Source organism: Lycorma delicatula, chromosome 10 (assembly GCF_047948215.1).
Source record: "Lycorma delicatula isolate Av1 chromosome 10, ASM4794821v1, whole genome shotgun sequence".
NCBI lineage: Eukaryota > Metazoa > Arthropoda > Insecta > Hemiptera > Fulgoridae > Lycorma > Lycorma delicatula.
In genome coordinates this window covers 44,544,457-44,566,704 of record NC_134464.1, presented here as the reverse complement: position 1 = coordinate 44,566,704, position 22,248 = coordinate 44,544,457, and the positions used below count along the sequence as shown (strand labels likewise).

The following is a 22,248-nucleotide window of genomic DNA, read 5'->3' as shown; positions in this document are numbered from 1 at the left end:
GGTTGATTACAAAAAATATACCAGAATGCTGGGGAAGAAAAGTTTGGATTCAGAATAGGAAAAGGAACAAGAAAAGTTATATGACTGATCAGAATAATTGGAGAAAGATGTTTTGAAAGAGGAAGAGGATTGAGCTTGTGTTTTATAGATACGGAAAAGGCATTCGATTTGAAATTCTGAAAGAAAAGAGAGTTAATTAGAAGTTTAGGAGACTGGTCAGAGAATTGTATATGAAGAAAAACGCAGCAGTGAAAATAAATAAGAATCTCACAAATTGCTTAGAATTAGACAGAGAAGTGAGACAAGATATCACCAACACTGTTCATCCTTTATGAAGAAATGTTGAAAGAAATAATGAATGGTCAAAAAGGAGAAATCATAGGTGGAATAAATTGTAGCAAATTTACTGACGATCTACTAATTGTAGCCAAAGACACCCAGACATTACAAAGAATGGAAAAAAACATTGAGGTAGGGATGAAAGAGTAGAGGTAAAATAAATGTGAAGAAAACAAAAGCTATGAAGGCTGAATAAGGTAGAATATATGGATTTTATTACAGCAGAAGGAAAAATCGAACAATTAAAAAGATACACGTTACTGATGCAATACTTACTGATATCTCGGAAAAGTAGTAACTGATTTTTGAAGACGAGAATTGCAATAGCAAAAGAATCCTTTTAAACAAAGAAAAACCTATTCTACAACAACGTGAATCTTAACATGAGGAAGTTATTATTGAAGTATAATCTTATACGATAGTGAAACATGGACCCTGGGGAAAAGGAAAAAGATATGATCGAGGCTATTGAGATGTGGGTCTGGAGGAGGATGGAGAAAATAAAAGGGTGGACAGACTAAGTAACGCAGAGATATTAAAAATTATTGAAAATACGACAATAATGGCGACTATCAAAAGGAGGAAAGCAATCTGGATAGGGCATATAATTTGAGGGAGAAAAATAACTAATAATATAAAAATAACTAATAAAAATAAATAATAATATAATTGAGGGAGATTGAAAATATAATTCAATTCAGTTCTTGAAGGCTCCGTTGAAGAGGAAAGAGGAAGCTAAAGTTAATAAATGAAAAAAAGAGTAGTGAAGGTTTATTATTCAGACAAAAAGAAAAGCATAGGACAGAAACAGGTACAGATATCAGGAGTGCCACGAATCTGCCAATAGACAGAACAGCGTATGATGACGAAAGAAAAAGTAAAAAAGAGTAAAGGTTAAAATAAACATATATTTTATTAATTTCCTAATAAAACTTTTCTACTGTTTTCACATTTTTATGAAAGTTTTCTGTTTACCAGTTAACGGCACAAAGTTAACTATTCAAATAGACATGGTTATTAAAAAAAAATTAAAGATTGTAATAAAGTTTTTAAAAGCCGAGTAAGAAAATACGGTTAGTAATTTAAAAAAATAACCATTATTAAAAAGATTGATGAAATAGAACGTAAATTATACTAATTAATAAAAAAATTTATACATTAATCGATAATAATCGAAATTCTTTTCAGAATAAAAGGGAATTAAAAATCAGAAATACAGAAAGAATTAAGTTTTGTATAGGTTACCAACTTAAGAATTTATGAAATAATTTTTTTAGAATTACATATAAAGAAAAATTTCTTAAGAATTTCTATTGTTATAACACAAAGTACATTTTACAAAGGGAAACAACCCTCCTTGGAATGTATCCGTCCGAACAACCACAGCTTAATGCCTCTCCCGCTATATAGAAGAGTACAGTACAATCTCTTTCCCTCAATATACACAATTCGAGACGCACAGATACATGAAAACATAGAAAACGTATTCCAATGCCAGAACAAATATATGTATATATGTACATACTATATATAAAACCTACAAACGTGCTGGGAATTTCCTGCCCTACCTTTAGTCTGCAAGTCACCTGTTCCCTTTATTTTTTTACCTGGCTTTTCTTAGAGATACGTCCGTCTTTTTTTATTTAAGATATGGTTGAAAAACTACCATATGTAGTTTAGCTTTTGAGAGTAGAAGAATCTACCTGTCGAGCTTACAGAATGTAAACAACCTAACCCTCCACCTGTGCATTTATATCTATGTATACACCGTACATATATCCCCATGATGTGTGTGTGTTGCAGTAAAATTCAACCCTCTTCATTTAACTTACATGGATCGCTTTTTATTCTCTTTTTTATATCTTAACTTGCCTTCTTTCTTCGTTTTTTTTATTTTTTATATATATAACAGTTTCCTTCATCACTTCACTTTATTATTCACTCGTATTTTATATTACAGTAGCCTATATATATATAATTTCCGTAAATGTTGTAGTTTTATATATATAAAAAACTACAACATTTACGGAAATTATTACTTCAGTACTTTACAAAACAGTAATATGTTTTTTATCAGTTGAAATAAACTCAAATTTAAAAAAAAAATTAGTTTTCCTTTTAGCTTATATAAAATAATCTTTCCATAGGATTGAATCGTAAAAAATAATATTATAATAATTATTTAAGAAATCATTTGTTAAAAAAATATTATTTTCATTACTTAAGAAAATATATAAATAAATGAATAGAATGAAAATGATTAAAGGATTGCACACAGCAAAAAGGCTCCCAATTAGATTCAGGGGCGGATTCAGAAATTAAATTTGGAGGGGGTAATTTGGACAAGGGAAAACATTTTTTAGTTCTTTCTAATTGGGTTGATATATTAGTCGCGTACCCCGCCGCGACTTCACCCACAATATATATGTATCTTCACTCGCAATGCCTTTTTAATTTAAACAATTTAAGATAAACAAAAAATTTATTGCAATCTCAAATCTAGCATCACAATTGCGGCTATGCCCGTTCTGTATGGTTACTGCGCTTCCGGTCACGATCAGAGGGTCATGGCTCGCTTCGCTCTCCCTTCCCGTTTTCTCCCGTTTCCCTTTTCTTTACTTCTCTTTCCCCCTCCTCTTCCCCCATTTCCCTTTCCTCTTTTGTGTTTTCTCTTTTCCCTTTCCCGTTTTTACTTTTCCCCTTTTCCCTTTTTAGATTTTTCCTATTTCCCTTTTTCCGATTTTTCCCTTTCTTCCTTCTTACCTCCGCGTAAATCGGTCCAGTAGTTTTTTAGTCTATAGCGGACACACATATCGGTAACATTGCAATGGAATCGTAAAATATTTAGTATAGCGTATGTTGCTTTTACGTCCAACAGTAGCGCGTTAACACGAAATAGTTTTTTAACGATTTGAAATCCTTAAAATCAAAATTTCGCAAAATCCTTTCTTACTGCACGCCTACTTAAAGATACGAAGGTACCCTGAAAATTTGAAGTCTCTACCTATAATAGTTTTGGTTGTACGTTGATTATGAATCAGTGAATCAGTCACGACATTCTCTTTTATATAAGAGATTTCATACACTATTATTAGCTACATACTATATTCTGAACTATTACTAAACACGAAAAGTCGTTTAACCAATTATCAGTATTGCTGTAAAAGAGGTAAAAAGGGACGGTTTCGGCAGAACTAAAAAATTGTTCAAGTTTCTTCAATTTTATTTCGAATTATAAAAATAAAGCTATGAGTTATGCGAAGTGACCCTCACGGGAACACCAAAAGTTAATTTAACTTTAAGCTCGGACTGTATAGTCCCAAACAACTGTAATCAAAACTGTCACGCAATTAAAATATATATTAATATAAAATGGGATAAAAATATTAAATTGACTTTTATTTTTTCTTTCATTTCAGTCCAAAATTTTATTCATTTTATTTCATACAATAATTTATTTACAAAATAAATTCATCTCGATGATTACGCATCTTAGCATACCAATCGATAACTCAATCTATATCAGTTTGCATGTCGTTATGAACATGCATTAAAGCAAGAGACGTCAGTTTCTCTTAATTACCTATTAAGAAAAAGTATATATATTCACGTTAATTACAAAGTGTAATTTGCAAATGGTTATGTTGCCAATACTGTATTGGTAAAATATTTCAATTCTTTTGAACTGGATTTTCAAAATGTAAGGCCTTCGGATTTTTGGAGGGGCCATAGCCTCCTCTGGATCGGTTCCTAATTGGATTAAAGTAGAAGTCTGTTAAATGCTTTATATTTTTATGTGGGTGATCGAGAATAAGGAAGAAAAGTATTTTTAGTTTTGACAAAAGTTTGTAAAGAAGAGGTACAGATTGTATAATGCATTAAAAAATAAGATATTAAGTACTGAGATGATTAGGATAGTAGATTTTTTTTTTTACAAAGAAATTAGAACAATGCAAATACCACTTCGTTCTACTTTCTTTTCTCTTCCTTACTTTTCTCATTTTTTTCCCCGCACAGCTTTGTTTTGGCTCATCTGTCCATTTTCTGAATGTATTTTTTCTGCTCAAAAACGTTTACATTGTAAACTCCTCTTCAGTTCTCGTCTTTCAAGCCAATCCTTTAAATATGCTCTTCCATCAATGACAGGTAATTTGATCTGCTTTCCATGTTCCAAAGCTTATCAAAGGTTTTCTTATTTCATCAGTTCGGGTCCATTCTGATCACATGTCCTAAGAAATTTACCTTAATTTTCTTTTGGTCATCTTAATTTTGGTAGATTTCCTTGCTAGATTTCAGTCTGTACCCATCCTCTGTTATCTTGAACATGATTTGAATCATGAATTTTCCTTATTAGTACCTTCTTACAATTTTGATCAATCTTTCAAGGTTGGATAGATGTAATGTTTCAGTGTCGTAAAAGATTTCTGGTCTTTCGCGATCCTGGAGGGATTTTTCTTATTGTAGATGTCTGATGAAAAATCCAAGCATCTCCAATTTTAGTTTTCTATTTTCAATTGACACATTATCTATTCCTGTACTGCTTATAATTATTCGTAGGCACTTAAAGTGGTTGGTAGCATTTATCTTATGATTTCTGTGGCATATCTATGATTTCCGTCTTGGCAAAGGATACCTATGGACCTGCCTTTATCTATATTGTCGTCGAATGGCTTCGACGGCTCGTAATTCATAACCTTGACCCTGAAAAGGGCCGTTTTTTGGGTTAGCTCTGAGAAGAACTGTTGGGTCCGGAAGATGGTCTCCGGCGAAGTCTGGGAGTTGCGGCTCGTCCATTGAAGTCAGACCGAGCTTTCCCTTAGCAGTAGTTGTGTTTCCACTACAGCGTGGCCTCAGAGCCTCGCAGCGTCGGGTTGTCCTTCGCCGGTTCTCCCCGAGCGATCCCACGCTGGACCGGCTACTGCCGATCCAATTTGGCAAAGATATTTTCAGTAATTTGTTTAATAGTTTATAAATTAGGTTTTTTTATTTGTATTTGTATTTGTTATTTATGAAATATTTATTTCTTTTATTTTCTAATATTGAAAATCATGTTTCGTATAATACCTGTTAAGATCTGTCATATTTTGTTATCAATAAACTTCAAAACTCTTACGTGTCTTTTTTTATATATTTTCATCAATGTAATTCTACATTCATACCATTTTACTCGGAATCAAATTCTCTAAAAGTTTTATTTTAAACATTTACTTGTTTGTTACCTATTTAACAAAGTTATTTTACGTCAAACAAAAAATAAATTGTTTTCAAACAGAAAAATAATGAGTCATACAAAAAAAAAAATTTAATCTCAGATTTCTTGTTTTTTGTTCTTTATCTCAGATTTCTCAAAAACGATTAAAAATATAGTTTTGGGACCTACTTTTTTCTATTTTTAGGTCATATTTCATATAAAAACAATAAATTTACTCCCTAATTTATTTATAACACTGAATTAATTTACTAAAGGTGCAGAAATTAGGACAAAATCTTTCCCCAGCTCTTACTAAAGATGTGTTTCTAAAACTTTGTTTATATGAACTTCTTCTTTAGTCTCACCAGTAGAACAAATCTGGAAAATTTGTTATATTTGTCATGAATTATTCTGTGTAATTTTAAAAATGTAGTTCCGAAAAAAGTTTTTTTTAATTAGAAATTTTTTCAAAATTTTGTTTTACAAAAGATACTAGTAAATCAATTTTAACAATTAAAGAAAAGGAGTAATGTAATTTTAAATATAAAAATCAGACGTGGACACCACATAACTTCCTTGTACGCCTATTAAATTACATATTCACGTATTTTTCCTGCAATTCATTTTAACTTATTTCATTTAAAAGTGAGATACGATCCTCCAATTCATTAATAGTTACACAATTGCTAAAATATTAGTTTTTATTAACATCAAATATTTAGGCAATTATTAATTCTACATTCTTACATGAAATATTAGGATAAAGTAAAAGCCCCTTTATTACTCTTTAAATAAATTTAAGTCTTATATCCATCTAATACTATTTATTTTAAATTATTATGGTTTAACGATCAACAAAAGCAAAACAGGAGAAGGTTATCATCAAATAGACTGAAACAAATACATAAATTAAAAAATATTATGTGTTTAGACGGAAGAAATGAAGAATCAAGTTAAGCGTTTCCTATTCACGGATATTATATTTCATCATCATTATATAAATTAAAAAAATATATATAGTTTTAATTAGATTCAATGAAAATAAAAATAAAACCGGAACAAGTTAGTAAATTCTTAGTTTATATTTTTAATGTGTTTTTACCGAGTTTAAAATGAGTATGGTGTTGTAGCGTTTTTTTCTTAGTAAATTTATTCTGAATTTATAACACTTGTTACTATAGTTTGTAAATTTTCAGTAGCTCTCATATCTCTTCTCGCATCTCGCTAACAAGGGAAAGGTGATAGACTTTGGGACACCGACCTATTTGAACCATATTACGTGTGTTAATAGTACACTACGTATCTTCATTACAAAATACTAACATATAATATTCAATTATACTCAAGAAAAATGGAACTAAAAATTTCCTTAAAATTTTGTTTTAGTCTATATATTAATTTTTTTCACATCGCTCAACGTAGATGTGTGGTGCGAGTGAGGTGTCGGATCTGTAACTATGCACAGATCGGTTCGAATCCGACTTCATACACAAATATTTTTTTTAATTTTTGGTTTTATTTAAATATATTGGTTTATTAATAGAGTTATTAACCTCACCTTGTCAAAAGTTTCGAATTAAAATAAAAAACACAAAAAAAATTTATTTCACTAATAACGTCTGATTTTTTCTTCTTTTTTTGTATTGTTATTGAATTATTATTTATTGTTAATTTTTTTTTTTACAATCAGAGGTTAAAAATTATTAATAAATCAATATATTTAAATTAAAAAAAAAAAAAGTTAAAAAAAAGTATATGAAGTCGGATTCATAGAGCGAATGGAATGGCTCTTGTTAAGATCCAAACACTTCATTAATTAAAATTTTATTAGGGTATAAGTCTGGAACCAATGAAAATAAGTACCTCTTATGATATAAAGCTCTAAATGAGGGCTTATTATTGCAGGTAAGAAAAGCCAAAAATCCAAATGTTTCAAAATTTAAACCCCGCCATATTTAGACGTCTAACTGTATGCACATTTTTGGCCCAGTCGATTGCAATCAAAAGGGGAGTGCACAACTAGATGTTACAATAATCCTAAATACAAAATTTCAACATTCTACGGCTAATCGTTTTTGAGTTATGCGAGATACATACGTACAGACGTCACGCCGAAACTAATCAAAATGAAATTAGGGATGGTCAAAATTGATATTTCCGTTGAAATCTGAAAACCGAAAGTTTTTGCGATTACAATACTCCATTTTCTTCGTTCAAGTAAAGAAGGAATTTAAAATATAAATATAATATTGAATATAAAACAATACAATTAAATAAAAAAAAATTTATGAATATAATATTTCATAGTATTGTATTTTACAAAATAGATACACTTTTAAATATAAAATAAGGAAAGTAATACAACGTAATATTGTTCTCTGATATGAAAACAATTAAATGTAAACAGAAAAGAAAATTAAACGTAGAAACATTGGTATTTTGCTTTGAATTTAGTATAATTGAAACAGAACAAAATTTATGAATAATTTTCACATTTGTTTTGTTGTATTTGATCGTTTTTATAAAGTAAATTTAAACTTAACATAGCATAGTAATAATGTGATAATAGAAAGAAGATAATTGACCAAGAGGAAATTATATCACATGACTTTTAAAAGATGCATTCTTCTGTAAGGTTAAACAAGGCAATTTCGTAGTTTTTTTTTTTTTTTACAAAAAAAGCACACAACAAATGCACTCCCTGTATTTCAATCTCTTTTTTCTCTTCTTTTTTCTGAAGCGACATTATTTGGGTGGGGTTGAGCTGATGCCTTATAATGTTGATATAAAAAAGCGCCCACGTGTTATGAACTTTGAGATCACTGATATTGTTATTTTGATACATTTTTAACCGCCTTTCTCTTCATACTATATCTATTACTAGATTTATCCTCTTTTCTCCTCTCTTTTATTTATAAAATTCCGACACAATATTACTGTTTATTTCACTTTAATTTATTTTTTTATAACATACAAAACAGTTTACTATTTTCTCTTGCATTATTTTTTTGAAGTAGAAGTTTTTTAAAAATTAATTTATAAATTTATTCGGCTTCACCCGGTAACAATTTGTTGTTTATATACAGAGTGTACCACAAAGAAACGGAGAAACTATCAGGATATGTTCTAATGATAAAAATAATTTAAAAAAAGCTTCATATAAACATCGGATTGGAAACGTTTTGTTTTCGAATTACGGATAGCGAAATATTTCGCCCGGATTTCTGTTCTTATAATAAAAAGAAGTCCTTCTGTAATTTTTGGGACCCAAATTAAAAAATAACGTTGGGGTTTCTGTAATTTTAGGTCCCAGAACTATAACTGCAGTACTTTTTAAGACATATGACGTAAAACACAAAATTCGCTGTCGAAAAACAAGCTATTTTTGGCTTCTAGTACAATAGCTTTGTTAAATTAAAGAATAATGCAATTTTCTGTCTTTTTTGTCAATTTTGCTTCAATAAAAAACTGATTTTTAAAAGTTTTTATTTACTTTTTATAGGCTGTATTTACATTAATCTCAGAATTAAATTCTCTACAAGTTTTATTCCTAAATCTTCCACATTTATTAGTCATTTAACAAAGCTAAGGTACTGCAAACCTAAAAAACATGTTTTTCGACCGAATTTTGTGTTTTACATCATATAACTTAAAAAGTACTGCAGTTACAGTTCTGGAATCTATTTTATCCTATTTCCGACCTCAAATTGCATAAGAAACCACCAATTTTTTTCTTTAATTTAAGCCCCAAAAATTACAGTAGCTCTTCTTTTTATTATAAGAGCTGAAATGAAGAGGAAAACAAAGAGTTTTCAGACCGATGTTTATATGAATTGTTTCATTATTTTCACGTGTAGAACACATCCTGAAAGTTCCTCCGTTTCTTTGTGGAACACCTATATATAAAATACATATCGGGAGACATTCATCAACGCCCAGCAAAAGTTACTGAAGATAAAGTGATGAACATTTTTATGCAAGTTTTTCTTACGGTGTAGAGGTAGTTTTGAGATTACGAGTTTAAAGGATTAAAAAGTAAAAATGAAATTTAATATTTTTTTTAATTTCTCTTTTTGGTGAGTGTAATCTTCATATAACATCTAAAAACCATTTTCTAATGTTGTTTAAAGGGTTGAAATGGATTTCGAATTTGAAACCCGGCTCGTTTTATATTTTTTATCATTTCGAGCAGTGACATCAAATAACACTGAAATAAAATAAAATAAAATACTGATTTTTATTTTGTTTTTTATAAGTTATATTTTAAATAAAATAAAATTTTGATGTTAAAAATATAATTTGATATAGAGGGTCAACCGGGATTCAAAATACTTTATTAAAATTTTATCATTTTTCTGTTATACTTAATAATGTGTGGTTATTTTAAGGGTAAGGGATTAACGTAATTTGATCAACCTGAACCAATTTTTTTCATTAAATTTTTATTTTTTTTCTTAACTGTACTCTAAATTTTGTATAATCAAGTGATTGACATCTAAAATCCGGCGTATTTGAAATAAAACTGGCAATTTCAAAGCTGGAAGTTATCTCTTTGTCGGGTTTCTTTTTATTTTATACTCAACCGAAGTAACTTAATTTTTAATATTCTACTTAACATAAAATTTCAAATCCATGTTATGTTATTTTTTTTTTAATTTCTACTTTTTTCATGTTTTCCTAGAATTAAACTATTTTCTTTTCTTATCTATATTTGATATCAGCAGATGACGTTTCTGCAAAAACTATTCCACGTTGCAGTCAGAATGCAATTTTTATATTCTTACTTCATGCATTTTTTATAATATTACGACCTAAATATCAATGTCTCCTGTAATGGTTTCTTCTCTTTTAACATTTATCTCTACATCGTATTTTTATTGTCACATTTCTTTACCTTTATTTTTTTATTGTTTATTTTTAAAAAAATGAATAAGCAATATACTCATATATTTGACTTCCAATACCTTTTAATATGTACTGTGTCCTCATTTAGATAATCTATATATTGCATTATTAAATATGTTCCTACTCTTTATAGGGAATATTAAAGCGTGGAAACGGATTCACATTTCAAAACTGAAGGATAAGTAAGAATCTGCATAGTAACAAATTTCTATTTTATGATGTTTGAAATTTTTGTTTGCCATCTTGATCCTGCAGATTCATTCATACTGTTACTTTCCAGTCTAGATAGCGCAATAGGAAAGCTTTAACCCTAAAGAGGAAAGTATTGTAATCGGTCCAATTTGGGCATTAGCGGTTTTTACCGGATCTTGACGTTTTGACACCTAAGGAACCCAAAAAACCGGATGGAAATTTTTCGGATGTTAATGTTCGTATGTATGTGTGTTCGATATTGGTCTCTAAATCATCATATATCCAGAACTACTGCACCGATTTTGACAAACTTGGTCAAATTACTTCTATATATGGTACGTTGATGCCATTAAATTTTCAACTTAAAAGGTCAAGGGGATGAGACTATAGAACAAGCTCACCTCTTAGTATCTCGATATTTTGTCTAACTAAGGTCATTTTCTTAGACACATTTGATAATAATTAAAAAATAACAATATTTGCAAAAAAAAGATTTTGTAATCGTTTACTATGTTGTGACTTCACAGGTAAGCGGTAGAATTAAATAAATAATATTTAAGTTGTAAAAAAAAACTCGGTTTGGCTGAGTCTCGAACTCGATTGCCCGGTACCTAGTGTGTAAAGCCTCACGGCCGACCGTACAGCAAACATTTTTCTATGCAAGTTGTGAAATTATATTAGTTTAGTTAGTGTCGAACGTTGCCGCTAGTACCCCCGCACCCACGCGAATTAAATACGCAATGCGCGCGCGCTTTAGTTACAATCATAGAATTAAACAAAAAAAATATTTATTTAAATAAAATTATAAATATTTTAAATTGTATTGTCAGCTTTTTTTAAATAGGAAGATGGATGTGATAAATGATTTTAGTTTAGAATTTTATGAGAAAAACTATGACAAAAATCCAAATTTACAGAAACTGAAAATTCAATTTTTCAGTTGCTTCATGGCTCTTTACTTCGTTAAAGAGCCAAGAAGCAAGTTTTTTTATTTCCTCTTACCTTCAGAATTACACCCAATATTTCAAGAAGTTAATGTAGGAATTAATGACCAAAACACTAATAAAAGCACAGACTTTACAATAATAAATAACACTAATAATATTATTCCTAATACATAATAATTAATAATTTCCAACACTACTGCAAATTTAATAGCTAGATCAACGGATATTATTTATTATAATTATCACAATATCTAATTTTAACATTTCGTTAAAAGTTTTTAATTCTAATTTACTTAATACAATAAATTTTGAAAAAAAATTAAATGTAAAAAAATTGAATTACAAATTTAGAATAGTAAATTGGCTGTTACTTCACAAAAATGCAATTTACATTATGTTGTAACAAACCTCTAATCGTACAGAATACAATTCGTATTGCTGGATCTTTTATTTTAGAATGAAATTTTACAAGAGATACTAGGAAAATTTTTAACAATTAGATAACTTATGATTCCAGCAAGATGGGGCGCCAACTCACTATTATGCGGTGCCTCCGGTCACCGGACATCTGAAATGAAACATTTCCAGATCATCGGATAGGTCACAGAGAAGCCACAGTATGATCTGCCAAGTCTCCAGATCTGTCTTCTCTATTTAATTGTTTTTTTGGTAACTTAAAACATAAGTTATAAAACGGATATTACTTAATTTTAGCGCATTACCAATCTTAGAGAGGTAGCATTTTGAACATTTCTTGTAGTATGATATGCTTTCAAAAATTATTGCATTAAGTAATTTAGGACTAAAAATGTTTAACGAAATTTTAAAATTAAATATTTCATACTTAAAATAAATATTTTAAATTATCTAGCCATTTAATTTGTAGTAGTGTTGCAAATTAGTTATTGGGTATTATTATTATTATTATTATTATTATTATTATTATTATTATTATTATTATTATTATTATTATTTTTATATAAAATAACATTATTTTTTTTTTTAAGTTTAAATGACATACTTACATAGATTTCGCTAGAATTAAATTTCTTTATACAATTTGGTGGAAAAATTTAACGAAGTTATCGTACAAACAAACCTAAAGAATTGTGTATTGCGATATCAGTTTTTGTGTTATATAATAATATTTTAAAAAATTAGTAGAGGTAGAATTCTGGATCTATTTTATTCAATTTCTCAGGTCAAACCCCATATTAAACAATCAAATTTACTCCTTAATTTAAGTGGAGAAAATTTCAGTATGGCTTCATTTTACTCTTGGAGCAGAAATGAGGGTGTAAATTTTCGCAAATTGTAACTCGAAAACGAAGAGGTTTCTGGTTCATTATTTATTAAATTTCTTTCTTTATTTTCATTTGTAGGTTTTACCGTGGTATAATATTTACCATTTGGTTTAAAATATAAATGAAAAAACATTCGGTCTTTAATAAAACCCCATAATAAAATATAACGAATGGCGTTAAATCGGGGGACTACAATCTGTTCAGCACGACCAACCCCCACCGACCTGGTAAATAGGTTTTTTGTTTTGAATTTTGTTTTTTTTTTAAATCTTCATTTTAGATTTAAATTAATCTACATTTTTTTGAAAGAAAATTTTTAGAGACCATAAGAATTAAGGAACTTTTACTAAATAAGAAAAAAATTATCAACGTTTGGTAAATGCTCAGAAAAAAAAATTAGCTTCAAATATTTCGGTTGTCTTTAATAATAAATTAATTTTACTATGATAAAAAGAAATAAATAGATATATATTAATTTATAATTAAAGATTCCTTCTTTTGTAAAAATTAAACAATAAACAAACATGTTTAAGTAATAAATAATAATTACAATGTAAAAATACATTTATTTTCGTGTAAAAAAATTACTGGCAGCGGAGGGATTCGAACCCTCGCCTCCTGAGAGACTGGTGCCTAAAACCAGCGCCTTAGACCACTCGGCCACGCTACCTCTGTTGATTTTGCAATGAAATATGATGTTACTGAGTATCATGAAATTGCATCTAAGTAAATATAATACAACATTATTGTCATTAATTATTATTAAAAAAATATTACGACAGAGGAATAATATAATTAAAAGTTGTTTGAAAAAGAATGAATTTACTACAGTTTAATGTTTCCAATGGAACGATTGAATATTTTTTAATTATTAATTTTATTTTTCCACCTATACTACAATCTATCGTTTTTTTTTATATACACCGATTAAAGGTAAAAATACAAAGAGCTTCCGGGATTGTTTTTGTACCACATCTATTTAAATTTACATAAAGAAATGCAATTTTAATAAATAATTTTTATCAACTTTTGAATCAATTATTTTTAATTGTAGAATATTCTAGAAATTCGAAGGAAAATAAATCAACCTAATTAATTTTAACATCAAAATCAATAATTTTGGTGTTTATATTGATAGAAATATAATCTCTAATTAAGCAGGACAGTGATAAGTGTATAATAGTATATATCTGAAAATAAAGATATTTAATTTCCGCTCTGGATGGTTATGCAGAGATCTTCTGGAAATTATTTGGAAATACATTGAGCCTAATAATTAAAAAGGTTATGTCAAAGAAAATATTTTTTATTTATATCCAAAGACAATTATTTAATCGGTATTGAAAATTCTAGAATTGTAATCATCGAACTTTAACAGTGAATAAAGTCGTTACGTTGTGGTTCTAAGGTAAATGTAATACTATTAATCGCGTGGTAAGAATTCCCATTAATAATATTATTGTAGTACTTCTGTTGTCAAAAAAGTTAAAATTTCTAGGATGTTTTATTAGATGACAAATTCTCTTCGAATGATAAATTTGATTTCGTTTGAAACAAAACGAACTTTATTAATTTGTTTTGAAGTGTTTTAAAAGAACGCTAAGTCTTCATTATTAAATATTTATTATTCTTAGGCATATTCCTGTTTAACGTATAACATCATCGCTATTGAAAAGTCAGAACGAGTTTTTAAGATACAAAATTGGGCTGCCTGGTTATTGTTTGGCTCTCATTATGTTTACCGTTATTTGAAAATTAAACATGTTAACTTATTCATATGTTTATACAGCATTTTATTTTAATCGATTTTCTCGTAAATTACACACAATATAAAAAAGACCTAAAAAAAAGGTTACTCAGATTGGAGGGTTACACCTCATGGTGATCTTGGATTTATTTAACCTTGACCATATTTAAAAGTTAACACGATTTTTTCAAATGGAATGACCTGTTTTTGATCCCATCAATGAAAAGAGCAGACAATTTTTTCACCGGAATATTGGATCATAATTATGATCGTAGAACGTTTTTTGAAGGTCGAACTGCTAAATTTTGAAATATAAAATTTTCTGCTGTTTTCATTGGTCGGGTCAAAAATACTTTATTCCATTTGAAGAAAAAAAAATCTTTTTAAAGGTCAAGGTCACCATGAGGTGTCCCCCTCCAATATGATTAACTTTTGTTTCCTATATTTGTAAATTTACAATCTTTGCTAGAAACAATAGTCTTTTAATGTTAAAAGACTTCTATAGAACGGGACATCAGAATTCAACATAATACTTAGCTTACAAGAAATATTCCCGTTGCTATTTTTAATAAATTATTGCACCATTTAAAAACTGGTCACACCGAATTATTTAAACATAATTAAACGCTTATTTAATAAAAAAAAATCTGATGTGGAAACCTCATGACTTCCTTGTACGCCTATTAATTTACATATACACATTTTTAAAAGTATATAAAATTTTATTTCACTAATAACTTATGTTTTTTTTCTTATTGTTTTTATTGAATTATTATTTATTGTAATTTTTTTTGCAATCACTGGCTAATAATTATTAACAAATCAGTATATTCAAATAAAAAAAAAGTTAAAAAAAATAGAGTCGGATTCGAACCGTTGTACTTTCCCTTTGTAAGATCGAATTATTTCATTAATTAAAATTTTATTTAGCTGTAACTCTGGAACCAATGAAAATAAGTATGATACATTGTTGAAAAGTTCTCAATGAGAGCTTATTTCTGTAGTTAAGAAAAAATCCAAAATCAACATTTTTTGGATTTTGGGCTTTTTTGGACCTTTATGGTCAAGTTGATTGCAATTAAAAGGGGAGGTCCATAACTAGATGTTACAACAGTCAATCCAAAATCTCAACATCCTACGGCTAATCGTTTTTTTTTTAGTTATGCCAGATACATACGTACCTATGTACAGACGTAATCCGAAATTAGTCAAAATGGATATTTCCGTTGAAATCTGACATTTTTCGCGATCATAATACTTCGTTTACTTTGTACAAGGAAGTAATAATATTTCTGTATCAAACACTTTTAAATAACACTAATTATATTGAAGTTGACACCAAAGTTGTCTTACATAACAATTCTTATATTGTGGAAAAAAAATTACCTAAGAAATATTTTTTGAGCTGGGGGTAATTTATGATGAAGTTTTATTATATAAAATTATCATTATATGTTTAAATAAAACAAAATAATTTAAACAAATTTTAAAAAATTGGTATTTTTTTTAATTCTTTTCTGCCCCCAACAACTAACCTTCCAAAAAATTTTTTAGATTTTTTTCATTTACTATGTTTAGTAGAATAAATTTTTTAAAAATCCATTGAAAAATGAAAAACCAATAAAAAGTTACCTAATATTTCTTTTTTTGGTGGTGGAGGGTGAATTTTGATGAAATTTATTGTATTTATTATTATGGAGTTTTAATAAAAAAAATAAAAACTTTATTAAAAAAATCTATATTTTTTTAAATATTGACTGGTTTTCCATCCACAATGTTGTCCCCAATGATTTTTTTACACGTCACGTGCATTACTACTATACCTAGAAAAACATAAAAAATTCAAATAAAAAATATGTAATAAACTAAAAGATATATTTTTTTTAATTTTTGTGGAAGGGGAGGAATTTTGGGACAGTTGTTTTTTTTTAAAAGTGGTAAGATAAGCATGCATACATGTACTTAGTTTAATATAAAGCGGGGTTATGATTTGTAATATTTTGAGAAACCAAATGGATAAGAAATTTATAGGAAATATAAAAAATATGATGTGGATACCACATGACTTCCTTGTACGCCAATTAAATTACACTTACACATTTTTTAAAATGAAAAGTACATCAAACTTTATTTCATTAATAACTTCTTTTTTTGTTATTATTAAATTATTATTTATTGTATTTTTTTATTTTTTTTACAATCGGAGGTTAATAATTATTAATAAATAAATATATTTAAAAATTAAAAAAAAGGAGATGAAGTCGGATTTGAACTGATGTACCTTTCCCTTGTGAGATCCAAATATTTCATTAATTAAGATTTTATTTGGCTGTAACTCTGTAACCAATGAAAATAAGTACCACTTTATGATATATCGTTGAAAGGCTCTCAATGAGGGCTTATTACTGCAGTTAAGTAAATGTAATTTTTTTTTGTTTTTGGGCTTTTTGGACACTTTTGGTTCAGTCGATTGCAATGAAAACGGGTAGTGCACAACTAGATCTTACAACAGTCCTCTAAATCCAACATTTCAACATCCTACGGCTAATCGTTTTCTTTGAGTTACATAGTTATGCGACATACATACGTAAGTACAGACGTCGCGGCGAAACTAGTCTAAATAGATTCAGAGATGGTTATAATGAATATTTCCGTTGAAATTTGAAAACCGAAATTTTTCGCAATCACAGTACTTCCTTTATTTCATACAAGGAAGTAAAACTGATATTCTAAGTTAAAAAAAAAATATTTTGGATTTAAGTAATTAAGTCCCTATTGAGAGCTTTTCAACGATGTATCATAAGTGATACTTATTTTCATTGGTTCCAGAATTATAGCCAAATAAAATTTAATTAACGATTTATTTGGAGCTTTAAAGGGGAAGGCACATCGTTCGAATGAAACTTCACCTCTTTTTTTAACCTTTTTTTTAATTTAAATATATTGATTTATTAATAATTATTAATCTGATTGTAAAACATTACAATAAATAATAATACAGTAATAACAATAAAAAAATATATATGAAAAAATATTAGAAGTTATTAATGAATTAAAATGTTATGTACTTTTCATTTAAAAAAATGTGTATATGTAATTTAATAGGCGTACAAGGAAGTCATGTGGTGTCCACATCAGATTATTTTAACAAAAAAAATCAGGATGTGTGACAAAATATTTTTCATATTAAGAGGTATGAAACAAATTATTTGACTTAAGTATGATAAAATGGAATTTTTATCGAGTTATGTGGGATCAGTTATAATATATATTATGTATATATCAGTTAAAATATGTAAAGATAAAATAATATTGAATTTATACTACATTTAAAAACAAGATTAATTTTAAAAAAATATTTTCTCTTTTATAATTCCAGTTTATTTATATTATTTTATAATGGTATGTTTTATTTGTTTCAGGTAAGAAACTCTTGTCAATTTATGCATATTATACCGGATTTGTAAGTAAAACATCGTTTACTACCTTTAGTACCTATATTATATATTAAAATATAATATATATATTTAGTAAAAATATATAATTTTTATAATATTAATCATTTAGTACAATGCAATAAAAAGTTTTTAAATCTACTTTCTTGACCTGTATGTAGAATTGACGACGTCTATGTAACAAACTGCAGTTCATTTAACAGAAATTACTAATAGCATTGCGCCTCTTTAGAGAGTAGTAACTTCACTAAAAACATTGACGGATAGATGGGAGTTTATATTAATATCTAAAAAAATTCTCTTTTGTTAAGATATGTTCAAAGGTTCTCCACCTTTAAGATAACACATGCTTACAAACAATATTAGCCAAAATTCCATTCCTACTCATTATTATAACTTTCTTTTAATAATTTTGCATACTTAATATCATAACATTAACCAATTATTTTTAGTTCTATTACTATGCCAAATAAATTCGGAATAGTACATACAGTACTTGTGACTCCACACATTTGTGTCAACTTTCAAGTTCATAGCTATAGTTTTTACTACTCTTATATGATATTTATGTTTTCTTCTCCGTCTAGCGCTGTAGCAGAGCTATAGCTCTACAAGGGAAAGTATTGTAATCGATCCAATTTGGGCATATGCGGTTTTCAACGGATCTTGACGTTTTGGCCATCTAAAGATCCAAAAATCGGGACGGAATTGTATGTACGTGTGTGTACGTGTGTTTGGTGTCTCACGCCACCACTCAGGCGTGGTGTCTCACGCCTTACATCTGGAGATATAAGGCGTGAGACACCACGCCTTATATCTCCAGATAATCGGTCCAACTACTGGACCGATTTTGACCAAAATTGGTCAGGTTACTTGTGCACATGAGCCATTGGTGCCATTCAATTTTCAACTTAAAAGGTCAAGGGGGTGGACTGTAGAGCAAGATTTCGCCTAATTAATATCTTATTTTTATTTAGGCACATCTATTAACAATTAAAAATAATAATAATTTTCCAAAATCGCATCGCCACTAAAAATTGCTCTAAACTACTGCTATGATGTTATCACAGGTGAGCAGTACAATTAAATAAATGAATAATATTTAAAGTGTAAAAAAATAACTTGGTGTGGCTGGGTCTCAAACCCGAACGACCGGTTGACTCGGTACCTGGTGAGTTAAGCCTCGCGGCTATAGCAGTCTGCCGACTGTTACATTGGTTTAGATAGTGCCGACCGTCACCGCTAGTACCGCTACACTCACGCGAATTAAATACGGTACGCTCGCGCGCTTTAACTAAAATCATTGTATTAAATAAACGAAAAAAATATTTAAATAAAATGATAAATATTTTTAATTAAGTTGTGTGTGCAAGCCGCGTATCAAAAACAACCCTTTTTTCCTGTGTTAGCCTCCGGTAACTACCGTTTAGATAATACTTCAGAGGATGAATGAAGATGATATGTATGAGTGTGAATGAAGTGTAGTCTTGTACATTCTCAGTTCGACCATTCCTGAGATGTGTGGTTAATTGAAACCCAACCACCAAAGAACACCGGTATCCACGATCTAGTATTCAAGTCCGTGTAAAAATAGCTGGCTTTACTTGAACGCTGGAACTTTCGACTTCCAAATCAGCTGATTTGGGAAGATGCGTTCACCACTAGACCAACCCGGTGGGTCGTATCAAAAACAACCCACTTTTGTAGGACTTAACGGGAAAATCCTACAACTCTGCTGTCAGTTTTTTTTTCTTTTCATGAAAGTATTTACTGCGCACAATTCACATTCCCTTAACAAGTACGAGTAACTGTTAAAATATAGCCAGGACAATGCAACTAATTAGTTACCAAAATAGAAATGGGAGAGGAAAGATGAGAAATTTATTCATTACTAAAAATGTGTTGAACAGCAGCTTACATTTTCCTGTATCACGTCGGCCCACTTCTAAAATAGATTTACAAATTATTAGAAATGAAAACAAAATGTGAGAATTTATAATGTAATGTGAGAGTAATAATTGTGAGGAATATGCTGGAGGGAAGGATAGATGCAAGATAATTTTGTTTATAACAGTTATATCGGTTGTTATTTGTACTTTGATAAAGATAAGGCACAGCAACTACCACGATGAAGGAAGTTTGCCAACCGATGTAGAGAGGGAAAAAGCTTGAACATTTATTGATTGACTTGACCGTAGAGTTTATTAATTTATCAAATAATTCTTTCTGTTATTAAAATTATTTGTAAGAAGTTCTTTTTTACCTTTCCTTACTGTTACTGTATTTCTTTCTCTAAATTACATTTATTCATCCTTCATATACCAGTTTAATTATTTATTATATTAATAAGAAAGTGTAGAATATTGTTCAGAGACAAGTTATCTGGGTGTAATTAAATTCCGGGTCTTATGAGAAACTTCTGAAAGTAATTTTCACTTCCTCTTTCAGCACTGCAAAACCAACACCTACCCAAATATTCCATTTAGTTCATAAGAGCCGCCAATCATAATTTTCCTATAAATTTATGTATGTGCGCATATACATACATACACAGTTAATAGTAGATAAATTTCATATTACCGTCATTTTACATATTCGATAAATACTGCAATTAATTTTAAAATTACTTGTACCAGTATTTCGATGACATAACTTAATTACACCCCGTTATCTGTCATTAACTGTCAGTCGAAGATTATGTTCAGGAGATTATAAAACGTTTTATGATATTATAATAAAACAATCAATATCGCTTGTTTTTTTTTATATGTTCGTTAAAAACTAGTACAATTAATTAATTAAATAAATTATAATCTTGCTTTATAGGATACTTTTTTATTTAATTGGAGAGCATTTTATTAAAAATAAAAAATAAAAATTGGTAAAAAATGTGGCATATTTGACGTACTACAAAATTAATTTATTACAAAAAAAACTTTTCAAAAATGTCCTTCATAAATGGCAGGAAATTAAGTAGGGTAAGATCTCGGTAAAGCTTTTTTTTTTTACACGGATTTGAATACTAGATCGTGGATACCGGTGTTCTTTGGTGGTTGGGTTTCGATTAACCACACATCTCAGGAATGGTCGAACTGAGAATGTACAAGACTACACTTCATTTACGCTCATACATATCATCCTCTGAAGTATTATCTGAACGGAGTTACCGGAGGCTAAACAGGAAAAAAAGAGAAGAGGTGGAACTAGTTTAGATGGAAGAAAGGATTATTTGCGGTTTTGTTTTCGCATTCCCCCTCTCATACCACACATATAATCTCATAGCACTTTACTGTCTTTATGCAAACCTATGCGATTATGATGCGGTTAGATTTGGTCGCTTTATTATTAAAATTCAGTTTAAGAGACCGTTTGTTGCTAATGAACCCCGTAGAAACTTAATAAAATTTATTTTTAGGAACCAGTTCATTTTAGATTTTTCAATCCTTTTTAAAATATTCCATATGTATATATTACACATATTTAATCAGGATTATTTTAAAATATTTCTGGTAGAAAGTTTTTACTACAAAACCAAGAGCTATCAAAACATTCCATCTAATTCATAAGATCCATGCGACCAGAAGTATTACATTGGGTCGCCTGGTTGGAGGGAGGATGAAAATTGACTTATTTTCTATATATATATATATATAGAAAATATATACATATATATATATAGAGAGAGAGAGAGAGAGAATGAAAGAGAGAATGAGAATATACACAAAATTTTTATGTATAAAATTTTGTGGTTCGAAATCAACCTTTCTTTGGTTTTGTGGTTCAAATCTTTCTTTGAAATCAAAGATGCTACAGTAGTATACAAAGTTGCTACAGTTACTGAAGTTGTGCATGTGAAAATTTTATGAAGATTGGTTGATTCGTTCTAGAATTTTGCTTAATTAAAAAAAGATCAAATTTTGTGGCTCAAGAATCTTCAAAACTACTAAATCAATTTCATTGAGATTTAAATATGCTGTAGTATTGTACCTGAAGTTGTATACATGAAAGTTTGATGAAAATTGGTTGAGTTGTTCTTGATTTATGCTTGATTTAAAATCGAATAAATTTGAGCAGGGCAAGATAGAAGCGTAGTTCGTTATGATGCTACAAGTTAAAAAAAAATAATTAAAAAAATTAAAATATTAAAACCAAATTAAATTAACGAAAA

At 28.8% G+C, this 22,248-nt stretch overlaps 1 protein-coding gene and 1 non-coding gene across 2 annotated transcripts in view; one reads left to right on the top strand and one right to left on the bottom strand.

Moving 5' to 3' along the window:
- LOC142331720 (protein PALS1-like) overlaps window positions 1-22,248 on the top strand; it is a 651,443-nt gene that overhangs the window by 388,971 nt on the left and 240,224 nt on the right. The gene's annotated exons all lie outside the window — the stretch shown is intronic.
- On the bottom strand, window positions 13,467-13,548 carry TRNAL-UAG (transfer RNA leucine (anticodon UAG)). The gene has a single exon. It is a non-coding gene; the product is annotated as a tRNA-Leu (tRNA).